Raw genomic sequence first — 19,096 nt, 5'->3', positions numbered from 1 at the left:
GTCTGTCCTTTGATGTAAAATAATGAGGAAATCAGTAAGTTTCTGGACCCCTCTCACTGTCACTTCATCAATAGAGCAATTATAAAGATTTTCTCTATGGAAAATCATGTTTCCAATGTTGGGGAGGAAAAAACTTTCCTTGTACCCTTTTAGGTTTTGTGGCTGAGCTGACAACAAAAATGACAGAACCAAAAAAGGCAGAACCAGAAAATACCTCGAATAGCCAAAGAAATCTTGAAAAAAAAAAAAATCACAATCCCAGACTTGAAGCTATACTACAAAGCTGTAATCATCATGCCAGTATGGTATTGGCACAAAAACAGGCACTCAGATCAATAGAACAGCATAGAGAACCCAGAAATGGACCCACAAACATATGCCCCACTAATCTTTGACAAAGCAGGAAAGAATATCCAATGGAATAAAGACAGTCTCTTCAAGTCATGCTGGGAAAACTGGACACCGACACATAAAGAATGAGCCTGGACCACTTTCTTACACCATACACAAAAATAAACTAAAAATGGATGAAAGACCTAAATGTAAGACAGGAAGACATCAAAATCCTTGAGGAGAAAGCAGGCAGAAACCTCTTTGATCTTGGCTGCAGCAACATCTTACTTAACATGTCTCCAGAGGCAAGGGAAACAAAAGCAAAAATGAACTATTGGGAACTCATCAAAATAAAAAGCTTCTGCACAACAAAAGAAACAATCAGCAAAACTAAAAGGCAACTGACAGAATGGGAGAAGATATTTGCAAACAACATATCAGATAAAGGGTTAGTATCCAAAATCTATAAAGAACTTATCAAACTTAACACACAAAAAACAATTCAGTGAAGAAATGGGCAAAAGACATGAATAGACGCTTCTCCAAAGAAGACATCCAGATGGCCAACCAACACATGAAAAAATGCTCAATATCAGTCATCATCATGGAAATACAAATCAAAACCACAATGACGTACCACCTTACACCTTTCAGAATGGCTCACATTAACAACTCAGGCAACAACAGACGTTGGCGAGGATGCGGAGAAAGAGGATCTCTTTTGCATTCTTGGTGGGAGTGCAAGCTGGTGCAGCCATTCTGGAAAACAGTATGCAGGTTCCTCAAACAATTAAAAAGAGAACTACCCTATGACCCAGCAATTTCACTACTAGGTATTTATCCAAGGGATACAGGTGTGCTGTTTAGAGGGACATATGCACCCCCATATTTATGACAGCACTATCCACAATAGCCAAAGTATGGAAAGAGACCGAATGTCCATCAATGGATGAATGGATAAAGAAGATGTGGTATATATATATATATATATATATATATATATATATATATATATATACAATGGTGTATTACTCGGCAATCAAAAGGAATGAAATCTTGTCATTTGCAACCATGTGGATGGAACTAGAGGGTATTATGCTAAGTGAAGTTAGTCAGAGAAAGACAAATATCATATGACTTCACTCATATGAGGACTTTAAGAGACAAAACAGATGAACATAAGGGAAGGGAAGCAAAAATAATATAAAAACAGGAAGGGGGGGGACAAAACATAAGAGACTCTTAAGTATGGAGAACAAACAGGGTTACTGGAGGGGTTGTGGGAGGGGAATGGGCTTAATAGGTAAGGGGCATGAATGAATCTACTCCTGAAATCATTGTTGCACTATAACTAATTTGGATGTAAATTTAAAAAATAATAATACATGACATAAAGCATATTAACAGGAGAAAAATAATTTAAGTATGTTTGTAGGAGAGCCCTTCAAAGCTATGACATTCAAGGGCATACTGGGCAATTGAGGCTTATGTGCCATCCTAAGCTAAAGAATGAGATAGGGGCCTGGGATTTCAATGATGAGGAAGATAATTTACAGGATGAAAAAAAAGAGCAGATGTTTCATAACGAGATGTTTGTCCTGCCATATAGACTGGTCTTTCAGTTAAAAGTTTTCTCTACTGAGGTGCCTGAGTGGCTCAGTCAGTTGAGCATCCACCTCTTGATTTCAGCTCAGGTCATGATCCTGGGGTTGTGAGATCACTCCCCACATTGGTGGAGCCTGCTTAAGAATCTCTCTCTCTCTCTCTCTCTCTCTCTCTCTCTCTCTCTCTCTCACACACACACACACACACACACACACACACACACACACACACTCCTCTTTCACGTTCTGTCTCTAAAATATAAATAAAATAAAATAAAATTAAAATAAAATAATATAATAAAATAAAATAAAATGTTAAAAATTATCTCTAATAGATAGCTTTGTTTTTGTGCTAGGCTCTCATATCTAAATTCTTTTCACATGGTTAAGGGAGAGGTAATTTTTTTTCTTAAGTTTGCTGGGTTTGATTGCCTTTTGCTCAAAATAATCCCCATTGCTAAAGTGACACATTTTGGGGAGGCTTGTTCTGAACCTTTTTCACTACCAAGTTGTCCACTCCCCTATGTGATGGAATATCATATATATAAATATATACCAATATATCATGGAATAATTTCCTTATGTGAAATTAAAATAAAAAAGTAAAATATTCTATATTCTTATAGTTTTTAAAATGCATAATATTTCTTACCAAAATATGTATATGGTGCTTTCTGTGAAAACACCATATGGCTATATCATGTTAGTATGAATGCCTGTCAGCCCTACTACATTTCACAGGATAAAAACACTTGTCATGTATCAAAGTTCTATAAAAATTTTTAAACTTAAAATATGAGAGGACAGAAAGAAAATATGCCATTTTAATTTAAACTAACCATTTTTTGATATAGTACCTAAATTTATTCTATTGTTTCTGAATATACTATTGTCAATTTTGTTTTTAATTCATCCTAATTTAGCTGTCACAAGGACGTTTAGTCTGTAATTTTTTTCCAAAGGTAAATGCTTTGTGATTTTGCTGGTAACCTTTGTTGTTTAAGTTTGATTTTTTCTAGATTTAATGAGATATAATTAACATATAATATTGTTTAAGCTGAGGATGTACAACTTGCTTATTTGATACACTTACATATTGCAAAATAATACCATCATAGCCTCCTCTAATACCTCCATTCCATCACATAATAATCATTTTTTTCTAATTAGGAGAACATGTAAAATCTAGTCCGTTAACAACCTTCAAGTATCTAATAATAGTATTGTTGACTATAATCATTTATTTACCTTATAAATGGAAGTTTTATAGCTTTTGACAGACATCTCTTCATTTCCTCCATCCCTTCATTTTTAACTTTCTACATAAGAAAACAAAATAAAAAGTATCCAAACATTTTTTTTTATTTTTCCTATAATTATTTAAAATTATTGAAAATCCCTATGTGAAACCAGTAAGCTTTTCTTTTTTTTCATGAATCATACAGATAATCCAAGGACATTGCATACAAGCATACACACACACACACACACACACACACACACACACACACACACACATATACACACACAATACAAGCAGAAAAATGAAAAGTCTGGAAAATAGCAAAAGCTTCTATCAACAGCAAGAATTAGAGGAAAGGGAAGAGAGGCAGAGAGAATTTTCTTGTGTAAGAATATATTTGAATAATGTGATAATAAAAATAAATTTTAAAAGAAAATTTTGCAGTGACCTTGCCAAAAAATATTTATCTTCCTTTAGTATTTTTCTAGCATAATTCATCTTAGCAACAAGAATATACATTGTGATTTTTCCAATCACTCTGCAAATTGTAAAGGCAGCATCCTGAAATAGTGCCAAAATAAGGTGCAATCACAATTTTGTTAGAATTAGTACATCTCTTTAAAATAAAACCAAAAATGTGACGTTTCTACATCACAAATTATCATATATTGCCAGAAGATCTGCCAAGGTGTTTTCACATTACGGGATCTTTTGGCAGATTTCCATTTTTAACAGTAGGTCTGGGCTTTCTTGTGACAGTGACAAGAGCAATTCTAAAATCACTAAGGAGTAGGAGAAACAAAAAGCATGCATAATTCTCTATTTGTGGTCTGACATAGATGACTCACCTTCCTAGAATTATTATAATATGACATTTATTGACCCCCCCCCCCCACATGCCAAATGAAATACAAAACAAGTTAAACCTGTCCTTTTGGGAATTAAACTAGTGAAAAAGGAAATTTATATCTTGCCTATTCTCTTAGTTAAGGTATATCAAATTCTGTTTTATGTAAAAATTTTCTTTAAATGTTTACTTAATTTTGAGAGAGAGACAGACCGTGAACAGGGGAGGGACGGAGAGAGAGACAGACAGACAGACACAGAATCCGAAACCGGCTCCAGGCTCTAAGCTGTCAGCACAGAACCCAATGCAGGGCTCGAACCCGCGAACCGTGAGATCATGACCTGAGCCAAAGTTGGACACTTAATCGACTGAACCATGCAGGCACCCCAATCACATGCTTTTTTGTAAGTCAAATACTGAAGGAATAGAGGTAGATAATATCCCATCTCTGCCCCCCAGGAGCTTCTTTCCCCTTATTTAGGAATGACTGATCTAGAAAGGAATCACAATTTTAAACAAATTCAAGAAAAATGAAACAAGAATTGTTCCATAAGGAAAGAAGGATCGACTTGGTGGGATTGGAGTAGAAACATGATCGGGAATTACCACTTACAAGACTAAAAAATATAGAGTGGAAAAAAAAAAAAAAACAAAACTAAGAAGTCATGAAGGCTTGAAAGACCTTTCTTCCCCATCAAGGTAAGAACAGATATAAAAGCAGGAGTCAGACTATGGAGGTTTCTCCCTGTCTTTGTAAACTGATGAAGCTACTTGCATCATAAAGCTTTAAAGCTTTCTTCTTTTAGTCATGATATTTTAGTGTTAATATATTTATCAAAAAACAGAAGAGTATGTACATTTTAGAGGTACAAATTGAAATATTTACTGATGATATGATTATGGATTTGTTCTTGGATTTGCTTTGGGATAATCTAGTCGTATGTTGAGCTTGGGAAAATGGGAAGTTTTACAGGTGAAACAAAATTGGCCATATGTGGATACTAGTTCAAATTAATGGTCTTTGTGGGTTCACCAGACAATCTCTTTACTTTTGTGTTTACTTGAAAATTTCCATAGGAACAATTAAAAATGTGACATATTCATATGGTAATATGTATTTGAAAAATGTACAGTCTTTACTATTTTTTGATATTGCTCTCTCCAGCTCTGAGTCTGAATTCCCTAAGTGTGAGGGCTTTATCTTTTAGCATTCATTATAATGAACTTCAGAAGAAAAACAAAAACCTTCATAAATACAAAATTGAATGAAACTGATTAGATGAAGTATTTGAATAGATAAATTACTAAGGATAATAAGCCTTTTGTGTTTTTCCCCACTTAGATAAATTTAGGGTTGTAAGAGGTCCATTACAACTATGTCAAAGACTAAATGATAGAAACCATCCTCCTCCAATGTTAGGAAAGTGATTTATTTTGTACACAGTTTATAGAAAGTAAATATAATGCCCGAAATGGGAAGATCCCATCAAAAGATCCAGTAGTTATATGAAGATAAGATTATTGCTGGCAACATTAGTGAAGTAGTTTCATTGTACAAAAGACACAGATTTACTATGGACATTTAAAAAATCTGCCTTGAGGTGTTTTGAGATGTTGTATCCCTGACAATTATAAGAACCTAGAAAATTATTCAATTAAGGTAATTCATTTACCAGGGGCGCCTTGGTGGCTCAGTCGGTTAAGCGGCCGACTTTGGCTCAGGTCATGATCTCTCAGTCCATGAGTTCGAGCCCCGCGTCGGGCTCTGTGCTGACAGCTCAGAGCCTGGAGCCTGTTTCAGATTCTGTGTCTCCCTCTCTCTGACCCTCCCCTGTTCATGCTCTGTCTCTCTCTGTCTCAAAAATAAATAAACGCTAAACAAAAAAAAATTTTTAAAAGGTAATTCATTTACCAGAAATATAGAAGATACAACAGATGATTACCACCAAGCTTAATAAATATAGAATTTTCAAACCACTATATTTTTAAAGCATTTTAAAAATAACCTAACCTTATTTCACTGGTGAATTAAGAAATTCTTGGGGTGCCTGGGTGGCACAGTCGGTTAAGCGTCTGACTTTTGGTTTCTGCTCAGGTCATGATATCATGGTTTCATGGGTTCGAGCCCTGCATCAGGCTGACAACTCTGCCCATTTAGGAAGCACTGGGTAGAATTTCTTTAATGATATCATTTAACAGTAACGATTCTACTTATTGATGTGTGGGGAAAATGCAATGCCCTGGCAGTAGTATTTCACATGACAATCTAGTACAAGTTGTGTGAACAACACAGAGAGCAGATGTTTCTTTATGATAGTAAAAGACCCTTTGCAATATGTTTCAGATGTCAAACCCACTTTTGCTTAGCGTTCCTTCTTCTCTCTTATGAGTAAGCATAATTTCTCTTAAACATATGGCCCAAAATGAAGCAAATCTGGGAAATCCCATTTATAACGTCAGTCTATGTTATTGGGGGGAAAAATCTTCTGAATTAGTAATAAAAACCATCTGTTCTCACTTAGAGGAAAATTCTTCACACTGATGAAGTGAGACTAATATTCAGCATTTTAAAGAAGTATACAGAAAAATATAATGGAACAGTTTCTTTTTTAACAAGATGTCGAATTCATTTATTAAAATTGTCTAATCTTCAAGGTTTAAGTGTTAGCAGTCTTTAAATATCTGATAAAGAGCAAGGCCTACATTCCTTTACATACATATTAATTATCATAAAATATATTAAATATCAAGATATTTATTTTCAGAAATTATTTATCTTCTTTAATGTTATAATTTGTTTAAAATACTATATTTTTAATCACAATTGTTGCTTTTGCTTGTTTTTTTTCTCAATCTTTTTGATCTGCTTATAATGATAATATAGGTTCATTGAAGAAAAGTTTCATAATGCAAATAAGTATAGTGAAGAAAATTAAAACCACTCATAACCTAACCACGTAGATATACCTACCTGTAACATTTTGTTTTATTTCTTTTAACCATTATTTTGAAATTTCACTTTTATTTTTATCAAATTTTTTTGTGTTAATAGTTTTAAAATCAAATATTTCTATAAATTCTATAAAATAGCAATCAACTGTTCATTGTTTTGCAGTCTCATTACCATTTCCCAAACACAGTTAATTGAAACTCCTTTAGCTATTTCTTGTTACTTTTCTTGGTCCTCCCCATATGTATACATATATACACACTATATTCATATATGCACATGCATATGTATGCATATATGTGTGTATATAAAAAACATGTAATACTTCTCTTATAATTCAATTTCATATATTATTTCTCACTTCCATATATGAACAAAAAGAACAAGGATTTCTTACATAGTCTGTAGACTTCCCAGCCTAATATATATTTCCTATCCCACCCTTCCATTATGGATATGTTACAATTATATTTAATTTCATCATTACTCTTTATATTATAATTATTACCATATAAATTTAATGATGGTTAAACCCAGTAATATATTATGGTTATCTTTTTTTATAGAACTTCCTAGTCTCCATGGATTTAGTAATTTTCACTTTTTTCTCTCCTTTGCTTATGGTATCCACCATTATTGCAGTATATTATTCTCTTAACAGATATGTTTATGTCCTCTCTCTAGCTTCCCCCAAAATATTCAAGGAAGTAAACTTTTGCAACTTCACATTTCTGTATACTGCCTACTTTCTATCTTTGCTTTATTATGTGATAGTCTAGGAGATATCCTCAAATTTATCTTCCAACTTTTTTATTGATTTGTAAGGTTTGTTACCATATTAAAAATTTTCTAAGCTATTATGGGATATTCCTTAGTATTTTGTTTTATAATCATATATTCTTTTCTTGTATGCTCTGTTTTCTCCATCTTCCTTTTTAATGTATTATTCTTTTTGTCTGGGCCGTTTATGTTGGAACTCTTCTTCAAATATATGGTGTTACTTACCTGTCCATTGATGGTCATAGTGGGATAGCTCTGCTCAGGATGCTGGCTTTTCCTTAATTCCCCTATTCTTTTGGGGTGTTCACCCTTGACTTTGACTGGTGTTTAAAAATTCGGGTTTTCTGTGGGTCAGCTTCTCCACAGTATACCCCTCATTTTCTGTCACCATATGTAAAGGCTTCTTCTTGTTTTTGTCCCTGCCATTTAAATCCAAACGATATTTTACAGCATTAGAATGCAAACAAATTGTTTTCTTAGACATTCAACAATGTGTGTGGATTGCTGACAACTTCACCAGAAAGCAGCAAGTGAGAAGTACAGGTTGCTCAAATGGCTGCGTGTCGTATTGCTCCACATTACATGTAAAAATATACTATAACATACATGAAAGCCTATTTTGTGCCATATGTTCATTTATTTGTTCATTCACTCATTCGTTGGGACCCCACTGTCTATGTGCCCTAGACAGTGAATATGAAAGGAGACCCATGTACATGCACTCCAGCTACCCATGTCTAGGACTACCCCTACCTACTCTGGACATGCTCCTTCTTCTGGCTCGCTTCCTGGTCAGTAGACCTATTCTTGAGCATCTTTTCTTTGTGCCGTAATCTGGGGTTCCACCATCTGCTCCTTGGATCAAATGTTTGGCTCTTGTGCTCAGATCCTGTTGGGATATATCTTTATCTGCAGAACAGGCTGAAAAGTTCCCTCTCCTACCATAAAAAGATGATTGGCAGCATGAAGTATATGTGCAGAAGTTTAGAGAAGGACAAGCCCCATAGGTTGGCTGCATAACAAAGGCTTCCAAGTGAGGCACAATTTGATGGTGACATTTGCCGGTTCTCAAACAAGTCCTTCCTCCTCTCATCCTCAGGTCTTTTTTCTTTTTTTCCATATAATGTATTGTCAAATTGGCTAACATACAGTGTATACAGTGTGGTCTTGGTTTTAGGGGTAGATTCCTGTGATTCATTGTTTACATTAAACACCCAGTGCTCATCCCAATAAGTGCACTACTCAATGCCCATCACCCATCCCCTACCCCCATCAACCCTCAGTTAGTTCTCTTTGTTTAAGAGTCTCTTATGGTTTGCCTCCCTCCATCTTTGTAACTATTTTCTCCCCTTCTCGTTCCCCATGGTCTTCTGTTTCTCAAGTTCCACATATGAGTGAAAACATCTGATATGTGTCTTTCTCTGACTGCCTTATTTTATCTCAGACTTTCAACTGATGCACCTGGGTGGTTCAGTGGGTTAAGTGTCTGACTCTTGATTTCAGCTCAGGTCATGATCCCATGGTCTTGAGATCAAGCCCGCATCAGGCTCCACACTGAGCTTGAGACCTGCTTGGGATTCTCTCTTTCCTTTTTTCTTGGCTCCTCCCCAGCTTGAGCACGTTTGCACTCTCTCTCAAAATAATTAAATAAACATTTTTTAAAAAATCAGACTTTCAGCCAACCTTCTGTTTTTCAGACCCATCTAACCCTGTCATCAGCCATACCTGCCACCTCTAATTCCTGGGCTCTTCCAGAATTATGCAGTGGCAAAAAATTATAGATACTTAGCATTCATCTTCTCAAGTCTGAAGAGTTATTTATTACTAGAATGTCAGAATTCCAACTTCAAATGTTGTTGACATCTTTGCTATAATTCCATTTTTAAAATGTGTGTGTTTTTACATCTTGACTTTCATTAATGTAGAGTTTTGGAAGGGTGTGATGATAAATATTGTAGTCATATTTAACTGGAAAACTTTTCAGATTTTTGTTTCTGCTTATTCATTTACAACTAACATACTACTAGCTCTATATTTCCAAGTTTATACTAACATGATACATGCACATATTTAGCCATTTATGCTTATGCATAAAGTATCAATTCTATATAAAAACTCATTTTTATTTTGTTAAACATTGACTCTCACATTTATTGTGAAAATTGCTACCTAGTTCATGCTTCTATTTACAGTTACTTCAGAATTAACCAAATATTGAATGTTGACATTGCAGCACAAATTTCCAGATATTAATACAATGCTTAATTTTAGTAGTGTAATGGCAGAATTGTCATTTATTATCGATTATATGTAACTATAATAGCAAATCATTAAAATTCAAAATTATAGCAGAGGGTTCCATTAATAAAAATAGTAGTGTGATGATTTATAATGGAAGTTAATGCCACGCAATGCATTTCTCTATAAGTAAAATTTTAGAATCAATTATCTTTTTAAAATTTTTTTTTTCAACGTTTATTTATTTTTTTTTGGACAGAGAGAGACAGAGCATGAATGGGGGAGGGGCAGAGAGAGAGGGAGACACAGAATCGGAAACAGGCTCCAGGCTCTGAGCCATCAGCCCAGCGCCTGACGCGGGGCTCGAACTCACAGACTGCGAGATCGTGACCTGGCTGAAGTCGGACGCTTAACAGACTGAGCCACCCAGGCACCCCAGAATCAATTATCTTAATGTTTATTTTTAAAAGAAAGAGAGAGACAAAGGGAAAGGGAGACAGAATTTGAAGCAGGCTCCAGGCTCTGTGCTGTCAGCACAGAGCCCACCGTGGGCCTGGAACCTACAGACTATGAGATCATGACCTGAGCCAAAGTCGGTCACTCAACTGACCGAACCAGCTAGACACCCCTAGAATCAATTATTTTAAATGGCACTTACACATCTTCACATACATAAATTTACTCATCAGTAGTTCAGTGTTGAAAGTGGTATTTATGTTCTTTACTATGTCAATTGTAATTTCAATTTTATTTTGCCTTATTGGATTTCCTATAATCTCTCCTTATCCCAAATATTTTCCTTTATATCTCAGTCCCTTGATTTTTATTAGCTTCCTTCTTCTTCTTCTTCTTCTTCTTCTTCTTCTTCTTCTTCTTCTTCTTCTTCTTGCCTTTCTGCTCCTCCTTCATAATGCCTTTTTAAATTTAATTCATTTGTACCTTCTATAAACTTTAGATATGAGGTAATTTTCTAATATGTTCTTCTGTTAGTACCTATATTCAGAAGCATATTATTTCCTAAGCCTTTGAAGGTATTATATATTAATATAATGTTTTCTATTTCTATTTTCAATTGTTTTTCTGTGTGTGTGTGTATGTATGTAGTTTTTTGTTGTTTTGTTTTTTTTTCTACACCAAATGTGGGGCTTGACCCTGAAATCAAGAGTCTACTTGAATGACTCTACTTGAGCTCTACTGACTGAACCAGCCAGGAATCCCTTTAAATTGTTTTTCTCCTTTAGAAGGCAAACTTATTGTTAGATAATAATCAGCTTGTATGTTTTACCTTTGATTCTACTCAGATGACCTTCTTAAACCTTCAACTCAAAGGCAGAATGATACACGTCTCCTAACCTGATTTTCATTGTCTACCAGTGTTTCATCTACATGTTCTAGATAATGTGGTATTTTCTTCTGATCAAAATACCTGCATCTATGACATCTTAGCTTTGTGGAATATATCAAGTACTATAGTCCTCTTCTTTCATCCTTCCCTCTACCACATTTGCCATTTGGGGAACTGCATCTCCACAGGTAAAATGACTTCTGCCAGCTTTCATTTCCTAGCTGTACTGCCATGTTGTTCAGTTGCTTCCTGGAATAGTTGAAGAAAAATAAATATTAAAGACCATAGTTAGGGAAAGTAATATATGATCATTTGGTTTGCTTTCGTATGGATCTACTGTTTCTGAACTATGGAATAGACAATGAGGTTGTAAAAACAATACACATTAACTTGTACTTTGATATATTTATTTTCCCTGCCTAAACATTCCTGTTACTACATATGTTTCTTAGTCCGAACCCATTGGCCTTGTAATTACAGGATTTCTCTCCTTGATGTTGGGAGCAAGGTTTCCAACATTACTAGAATTTAGTGGTGATGCAAATTTTTACCTTGTATTTCTTCTGAGTTTTTTCCAAGTCATTTCAGTGGGAGATGCTGAATCAGAGGTTTACCTTAGGTACCATTTAAATCAAGTTCCCCAACCTTCTATGTACCTTCAGTCAAATTGTACAGTCCCTTTCCATGATATCTGTAGTCCTGGTTAGACCTAAGGAATATATTATTTTAATGAAATGCTCTAGTTTTATTGCCTCTAAATTTTAATGCTATGAGGCTGGTCTTTAAAATTATTTACCTAAACTCTTTCTCTCTTAGTGTCAGATGAATTACCTTTACCTCTTCTTCTGAAGTTTCTGATAAATCTCTGCCTTTTATATTAGAAAACATAGAAAATGCAAAGTAGTATCCAGAAATTAAAAAAAAAAAAAAGGATTTCATTTGCCAATAGAATAGCATGTTGAGAATTAATATCTGCCCCAAGGAAAATGGCTTCTCCTATAAAGTTAATTTTTTTTAATATAGCATATCTCTCTTTATGAGAACAGAACAAGAATCTAAAAGTACATGTTTCTCAAAAGAGAGTAACATTAAAGGAGTAGTTTATTTATAAATGCAAAACAAAAATGGGCTTCACTTACAAAAACTTCGTGAAAATCTATGGAATATGTTGAATGATCTGTCCTGATGTTTGTTTATTTTTCTACCAAAATATTGTATATACACGTTTGCTGCCAAGGTCTTACCCATCCAGATGATAGTCCATTGGCTTAAAGGAATAAAAGAAATGTAATGCTGAATGTCACCTAAGTACATATAGCTTTTGTAACTTTCTTTCTTGATGAGCCCTAAATCTTATGGTTTAGTAGAACCAGAGGGTCTGGAGAAGAGGATCCAATATGATTCTGATACTAGTATAGCAAGCATTCAACCTACTGTTTTTTTAAAATAATTTTTTCAAACATTTATTTATTTTTGAGGGACATGGAGAGAAAGAGCATGAACAGGAGAGGAGCAGAGAGAGGGAGACACAGAATCCAAAGCAGGCTGCAGGCTCTGAGCTGTCAGCATAGAGTCCTACGTGGGGCTCAAACCCACGAACCACAAAATCATGACCTGAGGCAAAGTTGGATGCCTAACTGACTGAGCCATCCAGGCACCCCTAAAACTATTTGGTTTTAAGCCAAATATTATGACATTAGTATGTATGATAACACAAAAAAAAAATCAAGGAAGCAAATTTCTCTTGCAATGGACTCTTATTCTTCAACAAAGATCAAATTCCTGAGCTCCTGAAAGAAAGAAATTACATTGTCTGAATCTCACAACCTTAGAATTTGCCCCAGCTGTTCCATTCAGTAGCATGAAGACTGGAGAGAATGTGAGGTTCAAGAAACTTCAATATTTCTTTCCTTGAAGTGGTATTAGTGGGATATAATTGATGCTACCCACATAAAAGATATTAGCACTAAGGGTAAAGAATGGGGCAAAGGCTGCATTTCAGAGATTTGGAGAATAAAATTGACAGGAGTTGATAATCATTTGAATGTGGCAAGTGAAGAGAGGGAGGAGATGTTTGTATGTAACTCTGGTTTCCACCTTGAATTAGTGGGGAAGTCACAATTGATATAGGGAATACCAGATGAAGAACAAGCTTTGAGAACATTATCTTGGCTTCATTGTTGGATTTGTTAAATTTAATGGGCCTAGAAATATCTATGCTGAAAATATTTAAGTGACAGTTCAAAGTATTGGCCAGCATTTAGAAAGTGTGTTGAAGGTCACAGTTCTAGAGATAATATCTGATCAGTTGTACCTCTAAAATATATCTTGGGTCAGTCCATTTTTCCCCATCCCCTTTGCCAGTGTCCTTGTCTTGCTCATCATTGCAATTGCCATTCTGGTTACAACTGTAGACAGTCTCCAACTTCTGTCCATAACTCTATAAATTGTGTTCCATAGAACCTCCAGAGTGATATGCTTTAAGAATAGGATTGTTTCATTTCTCTGCTTAAAAGCACTAGATTGCATTAAATCAAAATTCACACTTCTTGCTACATCTTTAAAGACCTTGCAAAATCTGTTTCACGGGATTTAAGATCGTTCCTGTGTGATTCTTGAGACTTAAGTCTAACTGGTCTTTTAGTTCTTCAAGTTTTCTACCTTAGATTTGTCATGTACGATTTCCTCTGCCTGGGAGGATATTTTCCTACCCCACCCTGTTTTCCCTTGTCAATATTTTTCTTATCCTTCATTTCTCTGTTTAAACATTACTTCTAAAGAATGGTCTGAAAAACCCAGTTCCTCACATTCTTCACCAATATGCCACAACTCAGTACCATAACTTTTTTCTTGACACTTGGCACAATGTGTAATTTTTTTTAATTTATTTTCTGGTTTGGATATAACTTGTCCACTAGACTATGTGGTTGATTAGAGCAGGGACCACAGCTGATTTGTGCCCAGCAAACATATAGACTGAATTCCCATACTCCCCAGTTGCCCAGGTCTGTTCTGTTTTGTGCCTGCTGACCTGACATGACTGTTAACAACACCTTCTGACACTCTCATAAGTGTCTTAGTTGGGATGATAAATTACATGCCAGCTCATCAGGTATACTAGACAATAAATATTTGCTGCATAAATGAACAAATGGGAGGCTCTAATATATATGTTAAAAAATGTATGGAAAAGAGAGGAGAATTTGAAGTGCAGCCCTATGGCTCACTGACAGATTAAGATATAAAGAGTATGAAAAGCTCTAATGGAAACTGAATGTTTGTGTGTATATGTGAGTGTTTTTGCATGCGTGTAGTGTGTATGTATTATCTCTTTATGAATTCATGAAACCTGTAGATGGAATCATCCATAGAGATATCTAAAATTACAGTCTCTCAAAATGTTTTTTAAAATTTCTGTTTAGTTTACCATCGGTAACTAAACATTATACCTTATTATTTTTTTTTTTTTTTACTGGTATAAAGATTTCTTTGTGTCTAACTTTTCTTCTCTTGAAAAAAAGGTCTATTACTGCTGTTCTGATAGTTGGTAGATAGTAGTTGGAAATGGAAAGGAACCATATCCCTATAATCTTCTATTTTACTGAAATCTGTAATCAAAATAATGTTTATCTTAATTAATGGGCCCATTTTTTTCATTTTTAAATCATTAGAAAATTAATAGAAAAATAATAACTGAAATTTAATAAATGTCATTTAAGCTTTTTCTTCATAATTATTTCTTTAAATACTGATTTTTAAGGATCTAAAAATTCAGTCAGAATATTTAGATATTTAATATATAAGAGATAACGTCTAGAATTTATTTTAAATATTTTACTTTTAAATATATACCTTTTGCTATATTTTGACATTGAGAACTGCAATTACTTTATATTATTTTGAAATTATTCAGTTATTCACTCAGAAAGATATTGTGTCCATTGGTCATATAAACTTATATGAATATAGTTTTGAAAAATATATTTCTCTAAAATATTTAGCATATTTAGACATTTAGATTTTAGAACCTTTTTAAAGAAAGCACTTACAAGCAGAATTTTAAAAATAACTTTGCAGGCTGTTAATGAATGTAACATGTTTTGATTTATAATCTCAGAATTTTCACTTTTTTTAAATGCAAAGAAAAATTAGAAAATTATTTCAGTTAATTATAACACATTTTTCCATTAGTATTCAAAGTATCAGTTTTCATTTATCCAGAGCAGAAAACTGACTGAATACCTCTATTTATCTAGAAGATATCAAGAAATACCAAGAAAGTAATGATTCAATGTGTATGTATTTGCGTATATTTGTATATTGACAGATACATATGTATGTGTAGGTATGTCTGTATACCTCAAACACACACACACACACACACACACATATGCATACATCTTTCACATCCATCCATGCATCATGCACATGTCTTTCACATACATTTATACATACACATATTGTGTGTGTGTGTGTGCATGTGTGTGTTTGCTCATGCACATTTACATATATATGTGTATATATATCCAGGAATAGTGCTGAAAATTTTAATTTTATTTCAAACAAAAACAACATAGAAATTTAAGCAAAGTAAATTATAAAATACAAATAGTTACTTTGTGTTTCACATTAAAAATAATGAAGTTTAGGGGCGCCTGGGTGGCGCAGTCGGTTAAGCGTCCGACTTCAGCCAGGTCACGATCTCGCGGTCCGTGAGTTCGAGCCCCGCGTCGGGCTCTGGGCTGATGGCTCAGAGCCTGGAGCCTGTTTCCGATTCTGTGTCTCCCTCTCTCTCTGCCCCTCCCCCGTTCATGCTCTGTCTCTCTCTGTCCCGAAAATAAATAAACGTTAAAAAATAATGAAGTTTATGTTTTGTTAACATTAAAAAATACTATCTCTGTATGTGAATAGTATTTATTGATGAATAGGGCCTGGAAGAGAGGAGATAGATGGGTATAAAAAAGTACATGGGCTTTGGCAACAACAGATAGATCTGACTTTGAATCTAGGTTTTGCCACTTGTGTACTCTCAAAAAAGTCACTTGCCTCTCTGCCCTCAGTTTCTCCATCTGCTAAATTAAAATTATGTATTTACATGATGTACCAACAGGAACACATTGTTAAACAATGAAAAATGTGATTTCTGTACTCAGCTTTCAAGCATGTGGGTGCCAGATTCACCCGTCATGTTCTTAAAGGATGTTCACAGACCCAAGTGCTTTCAGAGTAGGAATGATTATTGGCATGGTCTCAAAATCTTGTCCTGTGGGAACTAGCAAGATTTATCCTGGGAAATGAAACAATGCATGATTCCATCTTACAACCGTGAGATCATGACCTGAGCTGAAATCAAGAGTTTAATGTTTAGCTGACTGAGCCACCCAGGTGCCCTTCACATCTTCTTTATCCATTCATCTGTTGATGGACACTTGGTCTGTTTCCAAATCTTGACTATTGTAAATAATGCTGCAATAAACAGAGGAATGCTATTAAAAAGAGATAGAGAGTGAAAAAAATAACGCACGAAAGCTAGCTTTAAATGTAAAGAGCTGACATTTTCTCTGTTAGTCTGTTTGGTAGGTGGCATTATTTACCTACCATATTTATATTTACCATATAAAGTAAGTAGGTATGATTATATTGCAAGTATCACCCAGGTAGAGAAGAGATGTGACCATGCTTCCATTCCTTCCTGGAGATTTCTGTTAGGGGATTCTTGATAGCTATAGGCTTGAAGGAAAGATCAAGTTCAGTCCTGTGGGAATTTTTGGAACAAACAACTATGACTTCTGGATTTGGAGTGAATTTTTGTGCTGGGGGTGGGGTCATGAATTAATGTTAAACAGTTTTTAAACATTCACCAAAAATGTATTTCCTGGATTGAATCTGATATGAGAAGAATGAATTTATGCTTCCATCACAGATTTTTCAATTATTTTTTTTTTGCATCTCCAAGAGACAGATATCATTTCCAGTTTTGCAGGTTAGTAACTAAGTTCTTTTGTTGTAATTTTGTTTTCATTTTCATAAGTTTATTTCATAAATTTAAATCTGCAATCCAACTGGACTTGGAGAGGAGTAAGGAAAATATGGAACCCATAGAACTACATCAAGAACACAAAGATTATAGGATATTTCAAGTAGATGGGGGTGAAGAGGTGCTCTACTGAGCTACAGAAGGAATTGGTCTGGTAGGTAAGATAAAACACAAGTCAAATTTATTAGATTTGTCCACAGTCAGCAATGGTGATCTTCTTCGTGGTCTTGATATTCCTGGACCCAGAGCATTCCATGGCTTCCACAATATTCATGCCTCTTTCACCTTACCAAAGACCACATGTTTTTCATCCAATCACTTAATCTTGGCAGTGCAGATGAAAAACTGGGAACCATTTGTTTTGGGTCCAACATTTGCTATGGACAAGATGCCAGGATCCATCTGTTTCAAGATGAAATTCTTATCAAATTTCTCCTCATAGATGGACTTGCCACCAGTGCCATTATGGCATGTGAAGTCACTCTGGCACATAATTGCAGAATAATCCTGTAAAAGCAGGGATCTTTATAACCAAATCATTTCTGCCTACTGCTCAGAGCACAAAATTTCTTGCTATCTTTGGAACTTTGTCAGCAAACAGCTGGAAAGAGACAAGGCCCAAGGGCTCGCTGTCCACAGAGATATTGAAAAACATGGTGGAGGTGACCATGGTGGGGTGGTGGGTGTGGCACCCAAGTGGCAGTGTCTGCAAGGCCTATACTAAGTTCTGTATCAAGTCATATATCTCAAGATTGCAACTAGAACTTGAAAGCAAATTGTCTCCATGTCTCTAAGCTTATGCACAATTATTAAATCCAAGTATGGATTTATAGGGAGCCAGTGTATGTGAGTGTATGCTTTTCTCCAGAAGTAATATTCAGTCCTGCTGAATCCAATAATCTGGTCCTATGATTAGACATAGGCAAATGAAATAGAAAGTAGAGAGAAAGATTTCTAGGTTGCTAACAAAAGCATTCTGGAAATAATTTGCTTTGGTTTCTATTTGGTTAGAAATGAAATCAGAATTGAATTGACTTAAAGAGAAAATAGTAAGTAGATCAATAGAGAGGTCGCAATGATACGAAATAACGTTTTTGTTAGAAATAAATGTGCAGCAAAAGTGGAAATCCAGGAGGTAATTATGAGGAAGATTTTATGTTTAACACCTTAGACAGGAAGCAGTTCTTAAATATTTCAGTGGTTTTTTAAAACCAACGAAGTTTATACTTAGATTAGGAAACAAAGGACAAACAACGAATACTTACCTTGAGTGGCTGCTTTAGAATCTCTATAAACATTCAAACACCTAATTCATTGTGGCAAAGAACATGGGGTCATACTAGATCAGAGCAGTTTGTACAGTGCAGCCCTGTGTTTGATCAAAATGAAATGACTAATGTTCTTATGTGGCCTTTTGAAAATAAAAAGTTAGCACAAAGCCATGATAATGGCTTTTATTTTAATAATTTTATAGTAATGATTTAATCTGCCTAATAAGGGAAGGTATGAGTAAAAATGACAGGACTCTTACACCTTCATATACGATCAATATCCTCTCATGGGAATGTGGGTTATTGGCCGCTTATGTAACTGAGGGTGAACATTAGTGCCTTGGCACTCAGTTTTGTGACCAGTTATATCATTTTAAGCTCAGATGCTTTTGAAATAAGTAATAGCAGAAGAGCAAACAGCTGGGGTATCAGCATGCAGAGAGAAAAG

At 34.9% G+C, this 19,096-nt stretch overlaps 1 protein-coding gene and 1 pseudogene across 4 annotated transcripts in view; one reads left to right on the top strand and one right to left on the bottom strand.

The window, feature by feature from the left end:
* The window catches only part of LRP1B (LDL receptor related protein 1B), a 1,907,075-nt gene that overhangs the window by 1,493,134 nt on the left and 394,845 nt on the right, over positions 1-19,096 (top strand). The window lies entirely within an intron of this gene.
* LOC112868963 (peptidyl-prolyl cis-trans isomerase A pseudogene) lies at positions 17,544-18,047 on the bottom strand (annotated as a pseudogene).

Source organism: Puma concolor, chromosome C1 (assembly GCF_028749965.1).
Source record: "Puma concolor isolate L17-30 chromosome C1, mPumCon1.1.hap2, whole genome shotgun sequence".
In the NCBI taxonomy this organism is placed as follows: domain Eukaryota; kingdom Metazoa; phylum Chordata; class Mammalia; order Carnivora; family Felidae; genus Puma; species Puma concolor.
This window is presented reverse-complemented; position numbering and strand designations above follow the sequence as displayed.